A 10,778-nucleotide genomic window follows, 5' to 3' on the forward strand; every position below is an offset into this window, starting at 1 on the left:
GGAGGGAGGGATGAGGAGGAAGGGATGGGGATGGATGGGGAGCGAGGGAGGAGGAGGGATGGGGAGCGAGGGAGGGGGAGGGATGGGGGAGGGAGGGGGAGGGATGGGGGAGGGAGGGGGAGGTGTGGGGAGGGTGGGGGGAAGCGAGGGAGGGGGAGGGAGGGAGGGAGGGGGCGGCAGGGTGAGGGAGGGGGGAGTGAGGGCAGGAGGCGGAGCAGGAGGAAGGGAGGGGGGGTAGGGAGCGGGAGGGAGGTCGAGGGAGGGGGAGGGAAGGGGTGGGAGGAATAGGGGTGGGAGGAATAGGGAGGGAGGCAGAGGGAGGGGGAGGGAGGGGGAGGGAGGGGGAGGGAGGGGGCGGGAGGGGGAGGGAGGGGGCGGGAGGGGGAGGGAGGGGGAGGGAGGGGGAGGGAGGGGGAGGGAGGGTGAGGGGGAGGGAGGGGTGGGAGGGGGCTGGGGGGAGAGGGGAGGTGGTGAAGGGAGGGTTGGGGAGGGGGAGGGAGGGGGGAGGGGGAGGGAGGTGGGAGGGGGAGTGGTGGGAGGGGGAGGGGGTGAGGGGAGGGGTGGGGAGGGAGGGGGAGTGTTGGGGTAGGAGTGGGGAGAGGGGGTGGGGTGGGAGGGGGAGGGGGGTGGGGGATGGGGTGGGAGGGGGGAGAGGGGGTGGGGGGCAGAGCGAGGTGGGGGGGCAGAGCGAGGGGGAGGGGGGACAGAGCGAGGGGGAGGGGGGACAGGGGGAGGGGGGACAGAGGGAGGGGGGACAGAGGGAGGGGGGACAGAGGGAGGGGGGACAGAGGGAGGGGGAGCGGGGACAGAGGGAGGGGGAGGGGGGACAGAGGGAGGGGGAGGGGGGGACAGAGGGAGGGGGAGGGGGGACAGAGGGAGGGGGAGGGGGGACAGAGGGAGGGAGAGGGGGGGCAGAGGGAGGGAGAGGGGGGCAGAGGGAGGGGGAGGGGGGGCAGAGGGAGGGGGAGGGGGCAGAGGGAGGGGGATGGGGGGCAGAGGGAGGGGGAGCAAAGGGAGGGGGAGGGGGGGCAGAGGGAGCGGGAGGGGGGCAGAGCGAGGGGGAGAGGGGGCAGAGGGAGGGGGAGGGGGCAGAGGGAGGGGGAGGGGGCAGAGCGAGGGGGAGAGGGGGCAGAGCGAGGGGGAGTGGGTGCAGAGGGAGGGGGAGGGGGAGGGGGGAAGAGGGAGGGGGGATGGGCAGAGGGAGTGGGGAGGCAGAGTGAGGGGGAGGGGTGGCAGTGGGAGGGGGAGGGGGGCAGAGGGAGGGAGAGGGGGGGCAGAGGGAGGGGGAGGGGGGCAGAGGGAGGATTGGGGGGGCAGAGGGAGGGGGAGGGGGCAGAGGGAGGGGGGGTCAGAGGGAGGGGGAGCGGGGCAGAGAGAGGAGGAGGGGGGCAGAGGGAGGATTGGGGGGGCAGAGGGAGGGGGAGGGGGGCAGAGGGAGGGGGAGGGGGGCAGAGGGAGGGGGAGGGGGGCAGTGGGAGGGAGAGGGGGCAGAGGGAGGGGGAGGGGGGCAGAGGGAGTGGGGCAGAGGGAGGGGGAGGTGGGGCAGAGGGAGGGGGTGGGGGGCAGAGGGAGGGGGAGGGGGCAGAGGGAGGGGGAGGGGGGCAGAGGGAGGGGGAGGGCGGCAGAGGGATGGGGAGGGGGACAGAGGGAGGGGGAGGGGGTGAGAGGGAGGGGGCAGAGGGAGAGGAAGGGGAGCAGAGGCAAAGGGAGGGGGGCAGAGGGAGAGGGAGGGGGGCAGAGGGTGAGGGAGGGGGGAATAGGGAGGGGAGGAGGGGTAGAGGGAGGGGGCAGATGGTGGCGGGGCACAGGGAGGGGGAGGGGGGGCACAGGGAGGGGGAGGGGGCAGAGGGCTGGGGAGGAGGGGCAGAGGGAGGGGGAGGGGGGCAGAGGGAGGGGGAGGGGGGCAGAGGGAGGGGGAGGGGGGGAGGGGGAGGGGGGCAGAGGGAGGGGGGGGGCAGAGGGAGGGGGAGGGGGCAGAGGGTGGGGGAGGGAGGCAGAGGGAGGGGTAGGGGGGGCAGAGGGAGGGGGAGGGGGGCAGAGGGAGGGGGAGGGGGGCAGAGGGAGGGGGGGGCAGAGGGAGGGGGGCAGAGGGAGGGGGAGGGGGGCAGAGGGAGGGGGAGGGGGGCAAAGGGAGGGGGAGGGGGGCAGAGGGAGGGGGAGGGGGGCAGAGGGAGGGGGAGGGGGGCAGAGGGAGGGGGAGGGGGCAGAGGGAGGGGGAGGGGGAGGGGGCAGAGGGAGGGGGAGGGGGGCAGAGGGAGGTGGAGGGGGGCAGAGGGAGGGGGAGGGGGCAGAGGGAGGGGGAGGGGGGCAGAGGGAGGGGGAGGGGGGCAGAGGGAGGGGGAGGGGGGCAGAGGGAGGGGGGCAGAGGGAGGGGGAGGGGGGCAGAGGGAGAGGGAAGGGGGCAGAGGGAAGGGGATTGAGGGCAGAGGGAGGGGGGTGAAGTGCAGAGGGAGGGGAGATGGGGCAGAGGAAGGGGGGGCAGAGGAAGGGGGAGGGGTGCAGGGGGAGGGGGGTGGGCAGAGGGAGGGGGAGGGGGGGAAGAGTGAGGGGGAGGTGGGCAGTGGGGGGGTAGAGGGGGGGCAGAGGGAGGGGCAGAGGGAGGGGGAGGGGGGCAGAGGGGAGGGGGAGGGGGGCAGAGGGAGGGGGAGGGGGGGCAGAGGGAGGGGCAGGGGGAGGGGGAGAGGGAGGGGGCAGAGGGAGGGGGAGGGGGGCAGAGGGAGAGGGAGGGGGCGCAGAGGGAGTGGGAGGGGGGCAGAGGGAGGCGGAGGGGGGGCAGAGGGAGGAGTGGGGGGCAGAGGGAGGGGGAGGGGGGGCAATGGGAGCGGGAGGGGGGCACAGGGAGGGGGAGGAGGGCAGAGGGAGGGGGAGGAGGGCAGAGGGAGGGGGAGGGGGGCAGAGGGAGGGGGGGGCAGAGGGAGGGGGAGGGGGGCATGAGGGAGGGGGAGGGGGGCAGAGGGAGGGAGGGGGGCAGAGGGAGGGAGAGGGGGGCAGAGGGAGGGAGAGGGGGGCAGAGGGAGGGAGAGGGGGCAGAGGGAGGGAGAGGGGGGCAGAGGGAGGGAGAGGGGGGCAGAGGGAGGGAGAGGGGGGCAGAAGGAGTGGGGGCAGAGGGAGGGGGAGGGTGGGCAGAGGGAGGGGGAGTGGGGGCAGAGGGAGGGGGAGGGGGCAGAGGGAGGGGGAGCAGAGGGAGGGGGAGCAGAGGGAGGGGAAGGGGCAGTGGGAGGGGGAGGGGGCAGAGGGAGGGGGAGGGGGCAGAGGGAGGGGGAGGGGGCAGAGGGATGGGGAGGGGGGCAGAGGGAGGGGGCAGAGCGAGGGGGAGGGGGGCAGAGGGTGGGGGAGGAGGAGGGGGCAGAGGGAGATGGAGGGGGCAGAGGGAGAGGGAGGGGGCATGGGCAGAGGGAGGGGGCAGAGGGAGAGGGAGGGGGCAGAGGGTGAGGGAGGGGGGTAGAGGGAGGGGGGCAGAGTGCTGGGGAGGAGGGGCAGAGGGAGGGCAGGAGGGGCAGAGGGAGGGGGAGGGGGGGCAGAGGGGGCAGAGGGAGGGGGAGGGGGGCAGAGGGAGGGGGAGGAGGGCAGAGGGAGGGGGAGGAGGGCAGAGGGAGGGGGAGGGGGGCAGAGGGAGGGGGAGGGGGGCAGAGGGAGGGTGAGGGGGGCATGAGGGAGGGGGAGGGGGGCAGAGGGAGGGAGAGGGGGGCAGAGGGAGGGAGAGGGGGGCAGAGGGAGGGAGAGGGGGGCAGAGGGAGGGAGAGGGGGGCAGAGGGAGGGAGAGGGGGGCAGAGGGAGGGAGAGGGGGGCAGAGGGAGGGAGAGGGGGGCAGAGGGAGGGAGAGGGGGCAGAGGGAGGGAGAGGGGGGCAGAAGGAGTGGGGCAGAGGGAGGGGGAGGGTGGGCAGAAGGAGGGGGAGTGGGGGCAGAGGGAGGGGGAGGGGGCAGAGGGAGGGGGAGCAGAGGGAGGGGGAGCAGAGGGAGGGGAAGGGGCAGAGGGAGGGGGAGGGGGCAGAGGGAGGGGGAGGGGGCAGAGGGAGGGGGAGGGGGCAGAGGGATGGGGAGGGGGGCAGAGGGAGGGGGTAGAGCGAGGGGGAGGGGGGCAGAGGGTGGGGGAGGAGGAGGGGGCAGAGGGAGATGGAGGGGGCAGAGGGAGAGGGAGGGGGCATGGGCAGAGGGAGGGGGCAGAGGGAGAGGGAGGGGGCAGAGGGTGAGGGAGGGGGGTAGAGGGAGGGGGGCAGATGGAGGGGGGGGGCACAGGGAGCGGGAGGGGGGCACAGGGAGGGGGAGGGGGGCAGAGTGCTGGGGAGGAGGGGCAGAGGGAGGGCAGGAGGGGCAGAGGGAGGGGGAGGGGGGGCAGAGGGGGCAGAGGGAGGGGGAGGGGGGCAGAGGGAGGGGGAGGGGGGCAGAGGGAGGGGGAGGGGGGCAGAGGGAGGGGGAGGGGGGCAGAGTGAGGGGGAGGGGGGCAGAGTGAGGGGGAGGGGGGCAGAGTGAGGGGGAGGGGGCAGAGTGAGGGGGAGGGGGGCAGAGTGAGGGGGAGGGGGGCAGAGTGAGGGGGAGGGGGGCAGAGGGAGGGGGAGGGGGCAAAGGGAGGGTGAGGGGCGCAGAGGGAGGGGGAGGGGCGCAGAGGGAGTGGGGGGGCAGAGGGAGGGGGAGGAGGGCAAAGGGAGGGGGAGGGGGGCAGACGGAGGGGGGCAGAGGGAGGGGGCAGAGGGAGGGGGAGGGGGACAGAGGGAGGGGGAGGGGGGCAGAGGGAGGGGGAGGGGGGCAGAGGGAGGGGGAGGGGGGGCAGAGGGAGAGGGAAGGGGGCAGAGGGAAGGGGATTGAGGGCAGAGGGAGGGGGTGAAGTGCAGAGGGAGGGGAGAGGGGGGCAGAGGAAGGGGGGGCAGAGGAAAGGGGAGGGGGGCAGGGGGAGGGGGTGGGCAGAGGGAGGGGGAGTGGGGGAAGAGTGAGGGGGAGGGGGGGCAGTGGGGGTGGTAGAGGGGGGGCAGAGGGAGGGGCAGAGGGAGGGGGAGGGGGAAGAGGGAGAGGGAGGGGGAGGGGGACAGAGGGAGGGGGAGGGGGAGGGGGAGGGGGGGCAGAGGGAGGGGCAGAGGGAGGGGGAGAGGGAGGGGGCAGAGGGAGGGGGAGGGGGCAGAGGGAGGGGGAGGGGGCGCAGAGGGAGTGGGGGGGCAGAGGGAGGGGGGGCAGAGGGAGGAGTGGGGGGCAGAGGGAGGGGGAGGGGGGGCACTGGGAGCGGGAGGGGGGCAGAGGGAGGGGGAGGAGGGCAGAGGGAGGGGGAGGGGGGCAGAGGGAGGGGGAGGGGGGCAGAGGGAGGGAGAGGGGGGCAGAGGGAGAGAGAGGGGGCAGAGGGAGGGAGAGGGGGGCAGAGGGAGGGAGAGGGGGGCAGAGGGAGGGAGAGGGAGGGAGAGGGGGGCAGAGGGAGGGAGAGGGGGGCAGAGGGAGGGAGAGGGGGCAGAGGGAGGGAGAGGGGGGCAGAGGGAGGGAGAGGGGGGCAGAGGGAGGGAGAGGGGGGCAGAGGGAGTGGGGCAGAGGGAGGGGGATGGTGGGCAGAGGGAGGGGGAGTGGTGGCAGAGGGAGGGGGCAGAGGGAGGGGGAGCAGAGGGAGGGGGAGGGGGCAGAGGGAGGGGGAGGGGGCAGAGGGAGGGGGAGGGGGCAGAGGGATGGGGAGGGGGGCAGAGGGAGGGGGCAGAGCGAGGGGGAGGGGGGCAGAGGGAGGGGAGGAGGAGGGGGCAGAGGGAGATGGAGGGGGCAGAGGGAGAGGGAGGGGGGCATGGGCAGAGGGAGGGGGGCAGAGGGAGAGGGAGGGGGCAGAGGGTGAGGGAGGGGGCAGAGGGTGAGGGAGGGGGCAGAGGGTGAGGGAGGGGGCAGAGGGTGAGGGAGGGGGGTAGAGGGAGGGGGGGCAGATGGAGGGGGGGGCACAGGGAGCGGGAGGGGGGCACAGGGAGGGGGAGGGGGGCAGAGGGCTGGGGAGGAGGGGCAGAGGGAGGGCAGGAGGGGCAGAGGGAGGGGGAGGGGGGGCAGAGGGGGCAGAGGGAGGGGGAGGGGGGCAGAGGGAGGGGGAGGGGGGCAGAGGGAGGGGGAGGGGGGGCAGGGGGAGGGGGAGGGGGGGCAGGGGGAGGGGGAGTGGGGTCAGGGGGAGGGGGGCAGAGGGAGGGGGAGGGGGAAGGGGGAGGGGGAAGAGGGAGGAGGAGGGGGGCAGAGGGAGGGGGAGGGGGGCAGAGGGATGGGGAGGGGGGCAGAGGGAGGGGGAGGGGGGCAGAGGGAGGGGGAGGGGGGCAGAGGGAGGAGGAGGGGGGCAGAGGTAGGGGGCGGAGGGAGGGGGGCAGAGGGAGGGGGAGGGGGGCAGAGGGAGAGGGAGGGGGCAGAGGGAGGGCGGGGCAGAGGGAGGGGGGGCAGAGGGAGGGGGAGGAGGGGGCACAGGGAGGAGGAGGGGGCGGCACAGGGAGGGGGGGCAGAGGGAGGGGGAGGGGGGGCAGAGGGAGGGGGAGGGGGGCAGAGGGAGGGGGAGGGAGGGGGAGGGGGGGCAGAGGGAGGGGGAGGGGGGGCAGAGGGAGGGGGAGGGGGGCAGAGGGAGAGGAGGGCAGAGGGAGAGGGGGGGCAGAGGGAGGGGGGGGCGGGGGGGGTCAGAGCGAGGGGGGCGGCAGAGGGATGGGGAGTGGGGGGCAGAGGGAGGGGGAGGGGGCAGAGGTAGGGGGAGGGGTCAGAGGGAGGGGGAGGGGGGCAGAGGGAGGGGGAGGGGGGCAGAGGGAGGGGGAGCGGGGCTGAGGTAGGGGGGCAGAGGGAGGGGGGGGAGGGGGAGGGGGGCAGAGGGAGGGGGAGGGGGGCAGAGGGAGGGGGGAGGGGGAGGGGGGCAGGGGGAGGGGGGCAGAGGGAGGGGGGGAGGGGGAGGGGCGCAGAGGGAGGGGGGAGGGGGAGCTGGAGGGGGAGGGGGAGGGGGCAGAGGGAGGGGGGGAGGGGGAGGGGGCAGAGGGAGGGGGAGAGGGGGCAGAGGGAGGGGGGCTGAGGGAGGGGGGCAGGGGGAGGGAGGGGGGCAGGGGAGGGGGCAGAGGGAGGAGGAGGGGGGGCAGAGGGAGGGGGGGCAGAGGGAGGGGGGGCAGAGGGAGGGGGGCAGAGGGAGGGGGGGCAGAGGGACGGTGAGGGGGGCAGTGGGAGGGGGAGGGAGGCAGGGGGAGGGGGGCAGAGGGGAGGGGGGCAGAAGGAGGGGGCAGAGGGAGGGGGGAGGGGGAGGGGGCAGAGGGAGGGGGGGGGCAGAGGGAGGGGGAGGGGGGGCAGAGGGAGGGGGGGCAGAGGGAGGGGGGGCAGCGGGAGGGGGGCAGAGGGAGGGGGGGCAGAGGGAGGGGGCAGAGGGAGGGGGGGCAGAGGGAGGGGGGCAGAGGGAAGGGGAGGGGGCAGATGGAGGGGGAGGGGGGCAGAGGGAGGGGGAGGGGGGCAGAGAGAGGGGGAGGGGGGCAGAGAGAGGAGGAGGGAGCAGAGGGAGGGGGATGGGGGCAGAGGGAGGGGAAGGGGGGCAGAGGGAGGGGAAGGGGGGCAGAGGGAGGGGAAGGGGGGCAGAGGGAGGGCGAGGGGGGCAGAGGGAGGGCGAGGGGGGCAGAGGGAGGGGGAGGGGGGGCAGAGGGAGGGGGAGGGGGGGCAGAGGGAGGGGGAGGGGGGGGCAGAGGGAGGGGGAGGGGGGCAGAGGGAGGGGGAGGGGGGCAGAGAGAAGGGGAGGGGGGCAGAGGGAGGGGGAGGGGGGCAGAGCGAGGGGGAGGGGGGCAGAGCGAGGGGAAGGGGGGCAGAGGGAGGGGAAGGGGGGCAGAGGGAGGGGAAGGGGGGCAGAGGGAGGGGAAGGGGGGCAGAGGGAGGGGAAGGGGGGCAGAGGGATGGGGAGGGGGGCAGAGGGAGGGGGAGGGGGCAGGGAGGGGGAGGGGGCAGATAGGGGGAGGGGGCAGAGGGAGGGGGAGGGGGCAGAGGGAGGGGGAGGGGGCAGAGGGAGGGGGAGGGGGCAGAGGGAGGGGGAGGGGGCAGAGGGAGGGGGAGGGGGCAGAGGGAGGGGGAGGGGCAGAGGGAGGGGGAGGGGGCAGAGGGAGGGGGAGGGGGCAGAGGGTCGGGCGGCAGAGGGAGGGGGAGGGGGGCAGAGGGAGGGGTAGGGGGGCAGAGGGAGGGGGAGGGGGGCAGAGGGAAGGGGAGGGGGGCAGAGGGAGGGGGAGGGGGGCAGAGGGTGGGGGGAGGGGAGCAGATGGAGGGGGAGGGGGGGCAGATGGAGGGGGAGGGGGCAGAGGGAGGTGGCGGGGAGGCAGAGTGAGGGGGAGGGGGGGCAGAGGGAGGGGGAGGGGGGCAGAGGGAGGGGGAGGGGGGGCAGAGGGAGGGGGAGGGGGGGCAGAGGGAGGGGGAGGGGGGGCAGAGGGAGGGGGAGGGGGGGCAGAGGGAGGGGGAGGGGGGCAGAGGGAGGGGGAGGGGGCAGAGGGAGGGGGAGGGGGGGCAGAGGGAGGGGGAGGGGGGGCAGAGGGAGGGGGAGGGGGGCAGAGGGAGGGGGAGGGGGGCAGAGGGAGGGGGAGGGGGGCAGAGGGAGGGGGAGGGGGGCAGAGGGAGGGGGGCAGAGGGAGGGGGGGCAGAGGGAGGGGGCAGAGGGAGGGGGCAGAGGGAGGGGGGCAGAGGGAGGGGGGCAGAGGGAGGGGGCAGAGGGAAGGGGAGGGGGCAGAGGGAAGGGGAGGGTGGCAGAGGGAGGGGGAGGGGGGTAGAGGGAGGGGGAAGGGGGCAGAGGGAGGGGGAGGGGGCAGAGGGAGGGGGAGGGGGGCAGAGGGAGGGGGAGGGGGGCAGAGGGAGGGGGGCAGAGGGAGGGGGAGGGGGGCAGACGGAGGGGGAGGGGGGCAGAGGGAGGGGGAGGGGGAGGGGGCAGAGGGAAGGGGAGGGGGCAGAGGGAAGGGGAGGGGGCAGAGGGAAGGGGAGGGGCAGAGGGAGGAGATGGGGCAGAGGGAGGGGGAGGGGGCAGAGGGAGGGGGAGGGGGGGCAGAGGGAGGGGGGGCAGAGGGAGGGGGAGGGGGGGCAGAGGGAGGGGGAGGGGGGCAGAGGGAGGGGGAGGGGGGCAGAGGGAGGGGGAGGGGGGCAGAGGGAGGTGAGGGGGGGCAGAGGGAGGGGGAGGGGGGGCAGAGGGAGGGGGAGGGGGGGCAGAGGGAGGGGGAGGGGGGGCAGAGGGGGGGGGAGGGGGGGCAGAGGGAGGGGGAGGGGGGCAGAGGGAGGGGGGCAGAGGGAGGGGGAGGGGGGCAGAGGGAGGGGGAGGTGGGCAGAGGGAGGGGGAGGGGGCAGAGGGAGGGGGAGGGGGGCAGAGGGAGGGGGAGGGCGGGCAGAGGGAGGGGGAGGGCGGGCAGAGGGAGGGGGAGGGGGGGCAGAGGGAGGGGGAGGGGGGGCAGAGGGAGGGGGAGGGGGGCAGAGGGAGGGGGAGGGGGGCAGAGGGAGGGGGAGGGGGGCAGAGGGAGGGGGGGCAGAGGGAGGGGGGGGGCAGAGGGAGGGGGAGGGGGGCAGAGGGAGGGGGGCAGTGGGAGGGGGAGGGGGCAGAGGGAGGGGGAGGGGGGCAGAGGGGAGGGGGAGGGGGGGCAGAGGGAGGGGGAGGGGGGGGAGGGGGAGGGGGGGCAGAGGGAGGGGGAGGGGGGGCAGAGGGAGGGGGGAGGGGGGGCAGAGGGAGGGGGAGGGGGGCAGAGGGAGGGGGAGGGGGGCAGAGGGAGGGGGAGGGGGGGCAGAGGGAGGGGGAGGGGGGCAGAGGGAGGGGGAGGGGGGGCAGAGGGAGGGGGAGGGGGGGCAGAGGGAGGGGGAGGGGGGCAGAGGGAGGGGAGGGGGGGCAGAGGGAGGGGGAGGGGGGGCAGAGGGAGGGGGGGCAGAGGGAGGGGGGGCAGAGGGAGGGGGAGGGGGGCAGAGGTGGGGGGGAGGCGGGGCAGAGGGAGGGGGAGGGGGGGCAGAGGGTGGGGGGCAGAGGGAGGGGGAGGGGGCAGAGGGAGGGGGAGGGGGGAGGAAGAGAGAGGGGGTGGAAGGTGAGGGGTGTGGGAGAGGGGTGATTTGGAATGAGAAATGTAGCTGCTATGATTGAGTGGCCGAGCACACTCGATGGGCCGAATGGCCTAATTCTTCTCCTCTGCCTTCTGGTCAGGTGTGGGGGTGGGGGTAGCAGGGTGATGGGAAATGAGGGTGAGGGTATATATCGGGGGGAAGGATAGGGAGGGAGGGAGTGTGAGTGAAGCTGCTTCTCTCCATTCCACAGGTTGAAGGGCTCGGCGGGGTCTCCGCTGTGTCTCCCCCGCTCCGGCTCTCAGCCTGTCTCCCTCCCCGGGCTTCAGAGCCATTCTCTCACCTGCTGCCTCCTTCATTTGTCCCGCTATCCATCAATGCGGCCGTTGCTGCCTCTTGCCAGTGCCTATCTCCGCTGGTGCCTCTTGCCAGTGCCTGTCTCCGCTGGTGCCTCTTGCCAGTGCCTGTCTCCGCTGCTGCTGCTGCCTCTCGCCGCACTCACTCTGCCTCCTCCTCCTCCGCCTCCTCCTCCTGCGGATCCGCCGGTCCCTTTCCCTCTCTGGGTTTGGGTCAGAGAATCACAGCCAGTCCCACATCTGCTGGAAGAATGCAGCTTCCCAACCGATCATACTGCCCCTGCCGGTACCAGCCAGGCTGAGACAGAGACACAGAGAGGGGGTGACACACACAGAGAAGCACAGGAGAGACAGACAGAAACAGAGAGAGAGAGACAGTGAGGGAGAGTGAGAGACACAGTGACAAGAAGATCGAGAGTGACAGCGAGATAAACACCGTGACAGAGAGACAATGACACAGAGAGGAG

General features: G+C 75.7%; 1 protein-coding gene across 1 annotated transcript in view; it reads right to left on the bottom strand.

Moving 5' to 3' along the window:
* Positions 1-10,341, bottom strand: part of ajm1 (apical junction component 1 homolog) — a 43,526-nt gene extending 33,185 nt beyond the window's left edge. The window contains exon 1 of the mRNA XM_078226720.1: positions 10,299-10,341. The gene's annotated coding sequence lies outside the window, so the exon portion shown is untranslated. The remainder of the gene's footprint in view (positions 1-10,298) is intronic.
* Between the last annotated feature and the right edge of the window lie 437 nt (positions 10,342-10,778).

Source organism: Mustelus asterias, chromosome 13 (assembly GCF_964213995.1).
Source record: "Mustelus asterias chromosome 13, sMusAst1.hap1.1, whole genome shotgun sequence".
In the NCBI taxonomy this organism is placed as follows: Eukaryota; Metazoa; Chordata; class Chondrichthyes; order Carcharhiniformes; family Triakidae; genus Mustelus; species Mustelus asterias.